Here is a 16061-nt window from a genome sequence, read left to right on the forward strand (position 1 = left end):
GTAATACAATTCATTTTTCTTGTGTGACTGATATTCCATCTCTGAAGGCAGTTTAATTAGGGTAGCTCCAAACATAAATTTTAAACATGTATAATTTTCTGATAAAAGGAAACTGAACTATGACACATTAGGGGAGAAAGATTGGACTCGTGACAACATAGAAAGATTTGCATTCTGGGGAATCAGTGTCCTCTTTGGCTTTGGGATCTTTGCATTCGGTCACTACTCAAGTCAAAGTCTAATGTGAGAACAGCCCTGAGGCATAGGATCACAGGCTAAACTGTTCAGTCAGGATGAGGGTTGCTGTTTGCATTGTTCAAGGAAAGGATATATACACACTATCTAGTTTGGGACGAAGTTGTGGTTGGGGCAATGGCAGCCCAAGGATGCAGGCACCCCATCTATTTTAGAGGCATGGGAAAGAACAATCATTCACCTGATCATTAATGCCTCTACAGCTAAAGAGAATTTGTGATAGATGGAATATTTTATAATTTCTTGTAATAGTCAGTGAACGACCCTAACCCTCTAAATATTTTCTTATGCAGAATTATCAAAGATATCTAAAACTGATAAAAATCCCAGTGTCAGTACAAATGTAAAAAAATAAGAATTCTTGATCATTGTTGTTGGTAAAAGTGAGAATTATTATAAGCATTTGGAAGGTAATAAGGTCCTATTAAATATTTTAATGTTTATATCATTTTAATGTTTGACCTAGTAGTTAAACTTTACTCAAGTTTATAATGATAAATGTATGAGAATATACAGTTAGTAAATTTTAATCTTTTCTTTTGTGAAACAAAACATGTTTAATTAAGTTCATAAAGTTTAAATATATGGTTTAATGAATAACTAGGAAGAAAATCATGCCAAAAGAGATAACAATGCCAGTTTCTCAGAAGTCTGCATGTTTTCTTTCCCAATTATAATTCTATTTCTCTCCTCTAGAGGTAACTTCTTTTAAATTAATGCATGTTAATTATACAGAATAATGGGCTTCATTGTGGCATATTTGAACATATTTTATCATTTCTGCCCTCTATCATCCCCCTCTTACCCTCCCATCCCTCTCCTCTGATACTCTTCTAGAGGAAAGCTCTTTTCTCAATTTCATATCTGTTAGAAATGGTTTGTTCAGTGTGGTAAGCCACTAGCCACATATGGCTACTGAGCACTTGAAGTGTGGTTAGTCTGAATTAAGATGTGCTGAAAGTGTAAAATTCACACTGAATTTTGAAGGCTTAATGTGAAAAAATGTAAAACATCTCCGCGATACATTTTTATATTGCTTACACATTGAAATTTTTGGATATATTGGGTTAAATAAAATGTATTATTAATTTCACCTGTTTGTTTTTGTAATGTGACTACTAGAAATTTAAAATTACACATACAGCTAGCTTTTGTGGCTCACATTATGTTTATATGGGGCAGCACTACTCTGCAGGTATCACTATCTTGAATTTTTTCTTTTCTTTTTTTTAATGAGACATGGAGTGTTGCCCATGCTGGTCTTGAACTTGTGGGGTCAAGAGGACCTTCCTGTCTTAGCTTCCTGAGTCACTGAATTACAGACAAGCACTAAGTACCTGGCTTTTTTTTTTTTTTTTTTAAGTCTCTTCAGGAAGCATTTTATTGTTGCTCCATGTTTAGGAATTATCACTGATGATAGAAAATCAATACTTTTAGATACTCTCCCGTATAGCTTGGCTTAGCTTCTGAATCTTGTTTTTTGCAGACATGTCAACATATTTCTCTCCAAAACGGATAATCGTTCCCACCTGATTGCTGGATCGGTCTTAACCTCCAATTTCAATACTTGGCCTTGACTTAGGAAGCTCTTCAGGACTGTCTTAAACTCAGAGAGAGTAGCTTCAGGTAAAGGAGACACAGTGGTTACTGTGCAAGGTACTTCTCCATGGTGCATACTCATAATGGTAGAAATGGCAGAAATGATGCCATGGGTATTGTCTAGGCGACCGTTTTCAGCAAGCAAGTTGGTTAGGTTAGACGTTATGGGGGAAAACCTCTCTTTTGCTCTCATGTCATTTAGGCTTTTCATTTTGAGGGAACGCTTACTATAGGGACTCAGAATAGAAGCAGCCACTTTGGGTTCCTTCAGGAGTTGTGCTACTCTCAACAACTTCTTTTCTACTTGTTCCACTTTATTCTGTTTAGATGCAGCAGAATAAAGAGCAGTGACATAGCAACCTTCAATGCCATATATCTGAACAGGTGGCCTCACAAGCTTGGTAAATGGTCTGACCACAGATGTACTTGAAGCATCGCACCTGCCGCGGGAGCTGGGGAGGCCTTCTCCTGGGTGTCTGTAGGTCCTGGCTTGAGTTTTCAATAATGATGTTCTTCCTTTAGATTTTTACCTCTTGTGTAAGCATCTATAAAATAGCACAGTTTATTTTCCTGTTTTTAAAATTTATATTGATGGAAAATTATTTAGGTATTCTTTTGCATCTTTCCTTTATAGCTTATGTTTGTTTAATTAATCCTGCTCATATGTGTGTGTGTGTGTGTGTGTGTGTGTGTGTGTAATTCATTCATTTCCATTGCTGTGTTTCATATTCCATTTTGTGAAAAAAAAAAAAAGTAATTCATTTATCCATGGTACTGTGCTAATTTATAGTCCTATTGCAATGTATGAGTTACAACCTTGCTTTTAATAGTGAAAAATGGAAAACTTCCCAAATGCCCATTAGTAGGAATTGGTAAATAAATTATAGTACATCTATGCAATGAAATGCCATACAGTTGTTTAAAAGAACAAGCTAAGTCTATCTGAAATAACTTGAAAAGATGTCCATAATATATTGCAAAATTTAAATAATTTGTTGGCATATTATTGTTCATAATAGTTATTTATGATCTTTCATATTTCTGTGTTATCAGTCATAATTTTTCCTTTTTCATTTCTGATTTTATTTTTCCTCTCTTTTCTATTAATCTTGCTATGAGTCTACCGTTTTATCATTTCCAAAAAACCCCTGAATTTTATTGATCTTTTTTATTGTCTCTCTGGTCTCTATTTCAGTTTTTCCCTGTTCTGATCTTTATCATTTCCTTCCTTCTGCTGACTTCGGGCTTTGTTTTTTTTTTTTTTTTTTATAGTTCCTTGAAGTGTAAAATTAGGTTGTTTATTTGTAATCTTTCTTTTTTCTTTATGTAAGCATTTATCACTATAAACTTCTTTCTCAGAACTGCTTTTTCTCTGTCCTACAAGTTTTGCTATGTTGTGTTTTCATTTGCACTTGTCTTGATGTTTGTCTTATTTCCCTTTTGATATTTTCTTTGACCTTTGGTTGTTCAGGACTGTATTTTTTAATTGCCATGCATTTGTGAATTTTCCTCCTGTTATTGATTTCTAGTTTCATACCATTGTGGTAGGAAGAGATACTGGAAATGTGATTTCAGTCTTCTTAAATTTGTTAAGACTTATTTTGTGGACTAATATATAATCCATTCTGGAAAACGTTCCATGTGCCCTCAAGAAGAATGTAAGCTCTTAGGCTGTTGGATGGAATGTTTTATGAGTGTATGTTTTAGGCTCATTTGGTCTGTAGTGTTGTTTAACTCCATTGTTTATCTATAGATTTTCTGTTCAGATAATCCACCCATTATTGAAAGTGGAGTTTTGAAATCCCCTACTAAAGTATTGTTGACTATTTTTCTCTTTAGTTCTGTTAATATTTATTTTGCATATTTAGGTGTTCCAATGTTGAGTGCATTGTATTTATAATTATGTCCTTTGGATGAATTGACCCCTTTATCATTATGTAATGACCTTCTTAGTCTCTTTTTACATTTTTACTTTAAAGCCTATTTTGTGTAAGAATAGCCACCCCCCCCCCCTTTGTGTGTGTGCACGTGTGCGCACGCATGTGTGCATGCTTGAGATTGAATTTGGCCTCACACATGCTAGGCAAATACTCTACCAATGATCTACATCCCCAGGCCTGATTATCATTTTCATAGGATATCTTTTTCCATTCCTTTAAGCCTGTGTATGTCTTCAAAGCTAAAATGAGTCAGTTTATAGATGATTTTGTTTTAAAAATCCATTCTGCCAGTCTGTGTCTTTTGATTAGAAAACTCCATCCTCTTACATTGAAAGTAATTATTGATAAGTAAGGGCTTACCATCACCATTTTGATAATTGTTTTCTGACTGGGATTTCTTTTGTGCATTTCTTCCTCTCTTGCTGTCTTTCTTTGTGATTTTGTAATTTTCTTTTGTAGTGGTATGCTTTGATTTATTTCTCTTTCTCTTTTGTGTATCTATCACAGGTTTTTTCTTTGTGGTTATCATAATGCTTACACGGAACATCTTAGGGTTATAGTAGTTTAAGTTGATAACAACTTAACTTTGCATAAATATCTCTACCTTAACAGATTTTACACTTTACACTTTTTAAATTGTGTGTTTGTTAACAAATTGTAGTTATTTTTGATACTTTTGTCTTTCAACTTTTATTTTATTATTTTTTTGTGGTTCTGGGAATTGAACCGGGGGTGATCTACCATGGAGCTACATCCCCAACCCTTTTTTATTTTTCATTTTTGAGACAGGATCTTGCTAAATTTCTGAGGGTAACCTTAAACTTGCTATCTTCCTGCCTTGGCTTCTCAAGTCTATGGAATTATAAGTGTGCAGCACCATGTCTGGCTGTCTTTTAACTTTTATACTAGAGTTAAAAGTGATTTACACATCATCAGTACAGTATGGAAAATTTGATTATGTTTTTACCTTAACAGTGACTTTTATGTTTTCGTGTTGCTAGTTAGTGTCCTTTTGATTCAATTTGGAAAACTTTTTTGGCATTTTTTGTAAGTCAGGTATAGTGGTGATGAACTCCTTCTACTTTTGTTTGGGAAAGTCTACTTCTCCTCCATTGGTGAAGGGAAACTTTGCTGGGCATATAATTCTTGGTTTCAGTGTTTTTTCTTTCAGAATTTTGAATATATCATCCGACTTTTCTTATGGAGCTTTCCTTGTATATGACTAGTTGCTTCTTTCTGGCTGTTTTCCAAGTTCTCATTGTCTTTGACTTTTGAGACTTTGATTGTAAATGCATATAGGTAAAGATTTCTTTATACTTAATCTATTCAGGGTTCTCTGGGCTTCATGAATCTGGATTTTTTTTTTTTTATCCATTGATGATCATGTTCATAAGTTGAATGAGTTGGTCACTGATGCATGGTTTTGAAGGATATGTTTTGCCCTGGACCCTTTCTCTTGCTGTGCTTTCCGGCCACCATGTAAGTAGCTCTATTCTACCACATGTTCCCTCTATGACGTTCTGCCTCACCAAAGACCCAGAGCAATGGGGTTGAATGACCATGGGTTAAAACCATGAGCCCAAATAAGTTGTTCCTCCTTTATGTTGAATTTCTCAAGTATTTTTGTCACAGTGACAACAAACTGAATAATGCACTGGTTAATTTCAAATGACCTGTTTTGAACTTATTGATTATTTTCCTTGATTTTCTATTTTTGTGGCACTCAATGGAATTTTTCAGTTCAGTGATTGTGTTTCTTAATGCCAGAGTTTGTTCGGTTCTTTTTATGTTTTTTTATCTCTTTGTTGAACTTCTCTTTTTAATGTATTATTATTTCCCCAGTTTTGTTGAGTTGCCTATCTTTGTTCTCTTATGGCTCACTGAGCTTATTTAAAATTTTTTAAAAAAAATTATTATTTTTTATTTTAAAAAATAACCAAAAAACATAAAGTCATTATGTTTTTAACTAGCCATATTTAGATTTTCTTTATTTTTATTTTTATTTGTTGTTTATAGATATACATGACAGTAGGATGTATTTTGACAAACATACATGGGGTATCACTGAGCTTCTTTAAGATGATAATTTTGAATCTTTGTCAGGCAGTTTGTAGATCTCCAATTTTTAGGGCTGGTTTCTGGTGCTATATGTTGTTTCTTTGATAGGATCATGTTTGATTATTCATGATGTTTGTGGCCTTACACTGGTATTTGTGCATTTGAAGAAGTTGGCAACTCTTCCAATCTTTATAGTCTAGCTTTGGTAGGGAAAGCCCTTTACTAGTTAGATTGTCAGAGATTCTGGGTTGCTGGTATCTGTAGATAGGCTTGCTGCTAGATTCTTTGAGTAAGCTGGCCAGATGCCTGTGTCAGTGGGCTGATAGGTCTGGTGCTTGGTTCTACAGAGGTTGCACTGGTGCTTGGAACCATGGGGGCGGGCCTGGAGTCTGAGTCTGTGGGAGTAAACATAAAGCCTAGATTTGCAGGGACTAGTCTGATGCTTATGTGAGCCTGAGTTCTGGGTCTACAAGGGCTAGCCTGGCTCCTAGAGCAACTGGGGGTGGCTTGATACTGAAGTGGTCCTAGAACCTAAATCCACAAATGCCAAGCCTGGATGTTTGCTTCATGGGTGCCAGTCCAATACGTAGAATCATAAGGGCCAGGCTGATATGGAGCTGGCCTGGACTCTAGGTCCACAGGGGCTAGCTTTGAGCCTTGGTCCACATGGGCTGGTCCGGCACCAGGGTTCACTGGGATGGACGTGGTGCTCACTCTACTTTCCTTCCCCATGTGGAGGCTACCTCTGTCCACACAGCTCTATTCAGGTTTAAGGTAGTGGTGGAGTAAATAATATGAAACTATCCTTCCTACCCTCTGCAATACATCTTCTCTTATTTCTATGATCTATACATGTGCAGTAATGTCTCATTTGAATTCTATAGTTCTTGTGAAGGACTTTCTTTAGTGGATGGTTGTTCAAATTGATATTTTTGTGAGGAGATGAGCATTAAAAGTGTCTTTCATTTTTCTGATATTCTTCCTGGAAATCGAGATAGTAAATTTTATGTTATATATATTGTGTCACATAAAAATTGAAAAAAAAATGATGGCTTAAAAAAGAAACATAAGAGAAAAATTGATAAAAGTTCTAATTAAAAAAAAATTTACACAGATAATTTAACTTCTCACTCATGACTTCTTCCTGCAGCACTGGATTTCCATCACATTTTATTTCTCTTTAGTCTGAAGATTCAGCTTGAAGAACTACCTTTCCCATTTCATAGTAAAAGACAATATCCTCAGATTTTATCTTTATGAGAACATCTTTAGTTTTTCTTCATTTTAAAAGGTATTTTCACTAAATACACAATTCTAGTTTGGCATTTTTTTTCCCTAGGAGTCTCCCCTCCCCTGACTCCTAGGTCCTGGTAATCATCATTCTATAGTTTCATATATTGACAATGGAGGATAACAATATTTTTAACATAAAATCATGGTAAAAATTATAAAACAACAGAGAGGATACTGGAACAGGCATAAATTGGTATTTTTTCATTATCTTCCCACTTTTATGAATGTCTGAGAAGTCATCCTTCATTTGTGTGTATATGATGTGTTTATCAGACCCTTCTTCTGGCTGTACATTTTAAGATCTATTTTTTTACTTTTGTTTTTCAGAAGTTTAATTTTGATGTGTCTAAATGAGTTCTTTGTATGTTTCCTGCTTAGATTTCACAGAGATTTTTTTAGTCTTTGAGTTATTATCATATTATCAAATCAATTTTGGAAAGTTCCTTGCAAATACTTTTTCAAATATTCCTTATACCACATTTTCTCTCTTCTCTACTGATAAGTCTCCAAGTACATGTATTATAGGCCACTAGATATTATCTCACAGGTTTTTTCCCTTACTCTGACCTTTGTTTCAGTTGAGTACATGTTTTCTGGCTCCATGATCCTATCCTCTGCTTTGTCTAATCTGTTGTCACACACCTCTAATGAACTCTTTGCTTCTGCTACCATATTTTTTCATTTCTAGCATTTTTATTTGATTTTTAAAAATAATTTCAACATCAATGTTGAAATCCTTCATCTCTTCAAACCTATTGTCCATCTTTCTTACTAGATCTTTTGATATTTTAATCATGATTCTCTATAGTCTGCAAATTTCAACATTTGAGACATATCTGTATCTGTTTCTATTTCCTTTTATGACCATGTTTCACATTTTCTTGATATTATATATTTCTTGTGATTTTAAAAACTGGGCATTTTTTTTAAATAAAGGAATAGCATTGACTAAAGCAAATAATATTGCCTTTCAGAAAGGGGCACACCATTTTTGTATATCAGCCTATTGGAAAGGGACAGAATCAATTTGATCTGTTATTGAACTGAATGGGCAAAATTTTTGCAATTTGATTTGGTTCACCACTGACCTTAGATCTTTTGAAGGTAGAATCTAACTTTCCCTTTAGCAGGCCCTATATCTTAGTAGTGGTGATTTTTCTAGGGCTTTTCTTTTGCTTCACAGCTCATCATCACTTTGGGGAGCTATTGGATATCCCTATGTGCATTATGGACTGCCTGCCCACTTTTTGAGTTTTGGGGGATTTTCCTTTTCTCCATTTCTGCTATCTCTTATTCTAATTTTTGAAAAAGAAGTTTCTCTGAAACAACCCTGTAGTTAGGAGCCTTGAAAGTAAAAATCCACTTTTATTATTCACTATAAAATTTACTATAAAATTGCTAGCAGAGGAAGCTATATTTCTTGGATAATTTTTTCCTTTAACATACTTCTTTACTTTTACCATTGTTCTTCAGTATAAGTAATGTGAAAAAAGTTAGCAAGTCTAGAATGTTTTTATACCTTATCAAAATATTCTAAAAGTTTTTATGATTAATAGTGAAACTAGAGGAGTTTTTTTTTACTTGATAAATAAAAATTGCATGAATCTATTGTGTGTTAACCTGGTGTTGTGAAATATGTATACATCATGGAATGACTCAATGGAGCTAATTAACATATGCATTACCTCACATTCTTATAATTTTTTTTGTGGTAAGAATACTTAAAAATCTACTTTTATATAAGTGTTTTTCAAAATATATTTTTATTAGCTATAGTCATAATATTATACAATGTATCTCTTGAACTTTTCCTCCTATCTAACAAATTTTGAATTCTTCCACCAACATCTCCTCATCCTGCACCTACTACTTCCAGCCCCTGGTAATCACCATTCTATAAATTCACGTTAGTGATAGAGGATAGCATTTTAAATACAAAATGCTGATCAAAAATTACACTTATAACTGAAAGAATACTGGAGTAGACATAAATTGTTACTGAGTGATTAGAAATATTTGTAGGCTAATGAGATTTTGGGTATAGTAAAAATTAAAAAATCTAGCATTTCCAATGGATTACTTTAGGAGATAATAGTATCCACCAACAGCGGTGGAAAGCAGTGGGAGATGGCAAAGTAGTAAATGTTTTAACCTATCAAAGTTTTCATGCTCACCTGCTTCTGAAGCTTCCTGATTTTTATATCTATAGAAAAATTCAGTTTTGATTTCAGAAAAATTTGGTGTAGGAATAAGGGTTGTTTAACAAGTAGATAATCCAGAGATAACCTAAGATTTACAATCAGCATTTTCTCATTTCCTTTCTGGGTCTAAGGAATTTATCAGTTCATTCTCATGCCCATTGATTTTACTTCCAAATTCTTTTTTAGTTGTTGATATACCTTTATTTTATTCATTTATTTATATGTGGTGCTGAGAACTGAACCCAGTGCCTCACACATGCTAGGCAAGCGCTCTACCACTGAGCCAGAACCCCAGTCCCCCAAATTCTTTTAAATGTGGTAAAATGTATGTAATATAAAGTTTACCATCAATTATTTGAAGTATGCAGTTCAGTAATATTAAATAAATTCATTATGTTATGCATTCATCACTATCATAAATCTCCATACCTTTTTTATTCCTGTAAAACTGAAACTCCCTTTCTCTAACTTCTAGAAACTGCCATCCTGCAGTCTATATTATTTTGACATTCTGAGTATCTCATATATGTGGAATTATATAGTAATTGCTTTTTTGTGGCTGTCTTATTTTACTTAGCATAACATTATCAAGGCTCATCCATCTTATTGTGTATGTCAGAATTTTCTCCCTCTTTAATATTGCATGTATAGGGCTGTGGTTGTGGCTCAATGGTGGAACATTTACCTGGCATATGTGAGACACTGGGTTCAATCCTTAGCACCACATAAAAATAAATAAATAAAATGAAGGTATTGTGTTTACCTACAACTAAAAAATGTCTTAAAAGATACTGCATGTATGTGCCACACTTTGCTTATACTTTCATTTGTGAATGGACAGTTGGGTTGCTTATTTTAGTTATTGTAAATAATGCTATTATGAATAAGTAAGTACAAATACTTCTTTGAGACTTTGTTTTCAGTATTTTGGGTATGTATTTAGAAGTGGAGTTGCTAGATCATTTGGTAATTCTACTTTTAATTTTTTTTTTTTTTGCGCCTGGTCCTGGGGATCGAACCCAGGGCTTTGTGCTTACAAGGCAAGCACTCTACCGACTGAGCTATCTCCCCAGCCCTACTTTTAAGTTTTTGAGGGACAAACATACTAATTTCCAGTGACAGTAGCATTTTACATCCTCATCAACAGTGCATAAAGAGTTCCAATTTCTTGACCTTCTCACAAACACTTGGTATTTTCTGTTCGATAGTAGACATTTTATTGGGCGTAAGAGGATATTTTTCTTCAGTCTTTAAGGGTCCAGCTTTTCACTTGACTTTGGCAGCAGTTGTGGGGTCCAGTCCAAGGTGGGTATTTTCAATCCTTGAGCCTTCATGTGAGTGATACCTGATTACTTTGGTGTGAATGGCACAATTCATGCAGTAATGTAGTTTCAAATACAGCTTGGGAAGCATATTGGCATCAAAGTCACTCAGTTGAGAAATGCCCCTGATGGCTGCTGCCTATATGTCGAGCTTAGTGGTCTTGTCCTTGGGCACACATGGGGCACTATTCTTGCAGTGAATGAGTGGCGTATGGCCATTTTTGGCATTACTGCTTGCTGCTCCTTCTTTTCTTTCTCAGAAGTGAGGACCTGAGAGAACTTGCCCATTGATTTTTATAAATCTCTAACTTCTGACATTTCTAAACAAGTTTATTTTAGAAATATTTCTCATTTTTTGTGGACTTAATAATACTGTTTTTTCAGTTGTGTATTGTTTATAAAGTTGACTCCTTTTAAAAAATTTTATTGGTGCACTATAATTATACATGATAGTGGGTTTCACAATGCCATAATTATTCATGCATTTAACTTTATTTTTAATATTTCAATTTTCATTGTATTATAGTTACACATAATAGTGAGGTTCATTTTGACATATTCATATGCATATAACATAAATCCACAGTACTATGTCCTTCCCCTTCTTCCTTTCTCCCCTTGATTGCCTTTCTCTACTCCATTGGTCTTCCTTCTATTTATTTATTTCTCAATTGATGCGTTATAGTCATATATAAAATTGGAATGCATTGTGATATATTTATAATTGACTTTTTTTCTTACTTGATTCAACTATGTTAAAAACAATCTTTGTAGGTAACAGTAAGTTTTGTCCTTTTGTCTTAACTTTTTCAAAGTTTTAAAAAATTGCTAAATAAGAACAGGTATGATCATTTAATGAATGTTTGTTGTGACCAATATAAAAATACTGACTTATAGATATTTCTGGTTGGAACAATGTTAGGTAGAAAAACTTAAGTCTACACAAAAACAGAAACCATTTATTGTGCCAGTAAAAATGCAAGTAACTATTCTATAAGAAAAACAAAAATACAAGGAGTACACAAAATAATTTATGAATTAAACCACAGCTACTTTTACTGTATTACCAATTACAATAAGATTTTTTCCCACTTTTAAAATTAGAATATTTACAAACATTCAGCATAGTTGAAAAATGGTCCAAGTAACACTAACTTAGTCTTAATCTAAATTTATTACTTGTTAATATTTTTGACAATTTTGAACAGTTATGACACATTTTTATTTGGGAAGCTGAGGATTTTATTTTGTATTTTTTTGTTTCTTTTTTTTTTTCTTTTTTTGGGTAACTTTATTTTTGGCAATTAGGGATAAAAGAACTTGTGACAGAATTAATCAATATCAACTTCATGATATCTGTGATTTTGACCCTTTCTTTATTCATTTAGGACATAGGTTAGCTTGGGTCATAGCAAGAAGAAGAGTATCTTTCCCTCTGTTTTTGATGAGTACTTGCTGCTCTGAAGAATTAACCATGTATATCAAGGCAAACTGAATTAAATTCTCTTTTCTTCTTAGGAAGTGAAGAAAATTCATTCTTTGCTACGTTATTCTATTTTACCCATCAGAAAATTCACTATGATTTTGGATCCTGATATATTTCCCACAAGCCTGTCTTTAGGCTGATGGTTTACAGCACTCTTGTTCAGATAAAAAGGATTGTACTAGAGGATTTATGATATCTAACCTAATTTTCTATCACCACACCTTGACCTTGGCCTATGAGTTGTAGCCCATACAAAGCAATTGATTGCTACCCTTTAGAGGCAAATGACCTCTTTAACTCTAGGGCAATAGCTAATAAGGTCTTGATAATTGTGATTTACCCACTGTCAGCTGTGATAGCATGCACCTCTCTCAAGCTGCCTTGGATTGATGGATGCAACTTGTATGATAAGAAGCCAGTTCCAGTGACTTTCTTCTTTTATTCTTAGCCTCACCAGGGCTCCTGGAATGGGATTGATGAAGTCATTTTTCTTTCATTGTGGTCTTCTATAATGAAATATGGTCAAAATTCATCTTCTCTTGAGCATGCCATTTTTTTCTTGTCAGATCTGCAGTCTTCCCTTGACCGAATCAATTTGTTATCTACAAAAGCAGTGGCCTTGTACTTCCCTTTTGATTCAAGGAGCTCTGGATTGGTCGAAAAGCATTTTCATCTACAGATTTAGTACAGGCTCAGCTCTTCCCTCAACCAAGACATGTGGTCTCCCTTTTAATGTATTTGAGAGAAAACTAAATGTTTGTTATTGGCAACCCTCTGGAATACTTCAGACTATCTCATTCTTCTAGCATGGTTGACCAAACTTCTATGCAAAGCTAATTTTTCTAGGATTTATGGATGCCTTAGTCATTAGTAGACACAAGAATGGGACAGTTTGGATTCCCCTCGTTTAAACGAGTTGTCACTTAGGATATTTGTGGAACTCGAGCTCTTTTGTGCTTCTGGCTTATCTAAAGCAAGAGCCTATGAACTCGTGCTATAAAATATTAAATCATGAAAAATACTGGATTTCATATTAATGTGAAAGTAGCTGAAGTGGGAAGATAAGATCTTATTTTTTGATGTCTAACTCGGCTGCAGTTATATATTTTTATATATTTTTCTCACTAACTTTTAGCTTGGGAGTACTTGAAATATTGCAATCTGAATCCATACTTGCCTTTGTGTTTGTACAGATTTATTGCCTAAATAAAACTGTACTAAACATTTCTTGGGCACAGGAAAGTGAAGACTCTTTATATTTAAACAAGGAAGCATGTTTTGGTTGTCATATTAAATGTAGGGCCTCTTATTGCAAGGATGATGTTGATTGCAACATGATGATAATTAGTTCTTTGGCAACATCTCATGTGACCCAAGATACCTTCCTATTAGTACAAATGGAATCATATCAATCATAATGACTTGAATAGCTCTTTTCCCACCCACTCCAGCAGGTCTTCACCCTGTAAAGTATTTCTGGGAGTCTTCAGGAGGCATCTGCTGAGTGCTCATAAGTTAACACTCTCCAGCCTGACATTGCTATTGCTCTGCCACCTCCACACAGTACTGTTTGGGTCCTGCTATTTCCTTCTGGGTCCTAATGCCATGTGTCTGAGTCCTGCATTCTGATATTGCCTCTGGTGCCCAAAGTTTTCACAGAGTCTCAGCTGTGTGGTGTCTGTGGGGAAGAATGCCTCTCACCCTAGAGCTTGTTGTTACACTCAGCTAGAAGGGTCATAACCCACTAACTACCCAAGCTTCCCATTGGTGCTTTTTCCTTTTATGGCACCTGCTCTCCATAGGATTCGGATATGGGCCCGTAGGGCCTGGGGAGCACCATCATTATTATAGTTCATCAACAATTGTTGAGCTTTTACTATATGCTTAGCGGTGTGATAAGCCCTTTAACAATTCTTCTTTAAGGCTTATGCTATAGGCCCTTGAACAGAATCCTTTACATTTTTTACAAAGTAGATTCTATTACTTTTCCATTTTATAGAGGAGGAAACTGAGGTTTTACAGGTTAATTTGTTTAATGTTAGTCAGTTAATACCTGCAGTCTGCTCTCAAAGCCTGATTTTTTTTTTAAATAAAAAAAATTTTTAGTTGTAGGTGGACACCATATCCTTATTTAATTAATTTATTTATATGTGGTGCTGGGGATGGAACCCAGTCCCTCACATGTGCTGGGCAAGTGCTCCACCACTGAGCTGCAACCCCAGCCCTCAAAGCCCTGATATTTTAATCACTGAATCCAACGGGCTGACACTATTCTTCCTCACCATTGCCTGCCACCTTTAATAACCAAAGCTTCTTTCATACATTTGTTCATGGTGCCTACTTCCTTTTTCTAGGGGCAGTTTTCTTGCAGGTAGATCTTCAGTATCCAGTTTGGTTACTTCCACAGATTCTTCAGAAAGATACAAATTTATGTGAATTTAGCAATAAACACAGGATAATTTCCCCCAGAAGGCACTTCGGTCTTTTTTTAAAAACAAATTGACTTATCCTTGCTGACATTTCTGCCAATTAGCAAAATTAGGTTTAAATTGGGTCACTGACCACTGCCTTCCTTGTGCACAAGGGTTTATGATTGATGTTATTTTAAAGGAAGCCAGTGTTTGTAACTCAACTGTCCTTTTAAAAATTTTTTGAAATTTGTTCTAATTAGCTATATGTGATAGTAGAATGTATTTTGACATATTATACATATGTGGAGTATAACTTCTCATTCTTCTGGTTGTACATGATGTAGAATTACCTTGGTTGTGTAATCATATATGCACATAGCATAGTAATGTTTGATTCACTCTACTATCTTTCCTTTTCCCATTCCCCTTCCCTTCCCTTCAGTCCCCTTTTGTCTAATCCAAAGTACTTCTATTCTTCCCAAATCTATCACCCCTTACTGTGACAGCATCTGCATATTGGAGATAACATTTGGTCTTTGGTTTTTTGGGATTGGCTTATTTCACTTAGCATGATATTCTCCAGTTCCATCCATTTACCAAATGCTGTAACTTTGTTCTTTATTCCATTGTGTATGTATACCACATTTTCTTTATCCATTCATTTGTTGAAGGCACCTAGGTTGGTTCCACAGTTTAGCTATTGTGAATTGAGCAGCTATAAACATTGATGTGGCTGCATCACTGCAGTATGCTGATTTTAAGTAAATTTCCTAGAACATATTTTTTCAACTACCCAGTATGGTTTTACTTAGAGCTCCACTTTTACATCATGTAATTTGTATATAATGGGTCTTATCCCACAATCTTATTTTTGTGGGTCAAACTTTCATTCTACTTTTTCCCAAGAATGAAAATTCTGAGAGGTCTTTGACTCTCTCCTTACCTCTATTGTTTATGCCCAGTCACAAGCCTTCCACACAATTTTTCTGTCCCCTCTAATACATAGTACTAGGTTCAAGGTCCACATAAACAATCATTTAATATCCTAACTTAGAAAATCCTTGACTCGGTCCTAGGTTTAATAAGTTTACATTTACTACTCTAGTCACTATTCCATGCCTTATCTGGACCTTGTTATGTGAAAACGCTCTATCTTAAATCTTAAGCTCTGGGACATTTTTTATTTTCTTTGTTTTAATACCTTAATTTTATTTACTTATTTTCATGTGGTGCTGAGGATTGAAACCAGTGCCTCACGTGTGCTAGGCAAGCACTCGACCACAGAGCTACAACTCCAGCCCCTCTTTCTTTTTCTTTTTTTCTTTTTTTTTTTTTTTTTGCGGTGCTGGGGATTGAGCCCAGGGCCCTGTGCTTGCAAAGCAAGCACTTTACCAACTGAGCTATCTCCCCAGCACCCCCAGCCCCTCTTTCTGTTCGTTAAGATTTTTCAGGCCCTCTTACCTCTATATCCCATGTTCTACATGAATCACTTCCCA

At 34.8% G+C, this 16061-nt stretch overlaps 1 long non-coding RNA gene and 1 pseudogene across 4 annotated transcripts in view; one reads left to right on the top strand and one right to left on the bottom strand.

The window, feature by feature from the left end:
• LOC306649561 overlaps nt 1-16061 on the top strand; it is a 45773-nt gene that overhangs the window by 8395 nt on the left and 21317 nt on the right. The gene's annotated exons all lie outside the window — the stretch shown is intronic.
• Nucleotides 1348-16039, bottom strand: LOC306653638 (ATP synthase subunit O, mitochondrial-like; annotated as a pseudogene). The gene is made up of 2 exons: nt 16027-16039; nt 1348-2343 (listed from the first exon to the last, which is right to left on the bottom strand). The product of its transcript is annotated as an ATP synthase subunit O, mitochondrial-like (transcript).

The sequence above is a fragment of the Sciurus vulgaris genome (genome assembly GCF_902686455.1).
Source record: "Sciurus vulgaris genome assembly, chromosome: 2".
Taxonomy (NCBI): domain Eukaryota; kingdom Metazoa; phylum Chordata; class Mammalia; order Rodentia; family Sciuridae; genus Sciurus; species Sciurus vulgaris.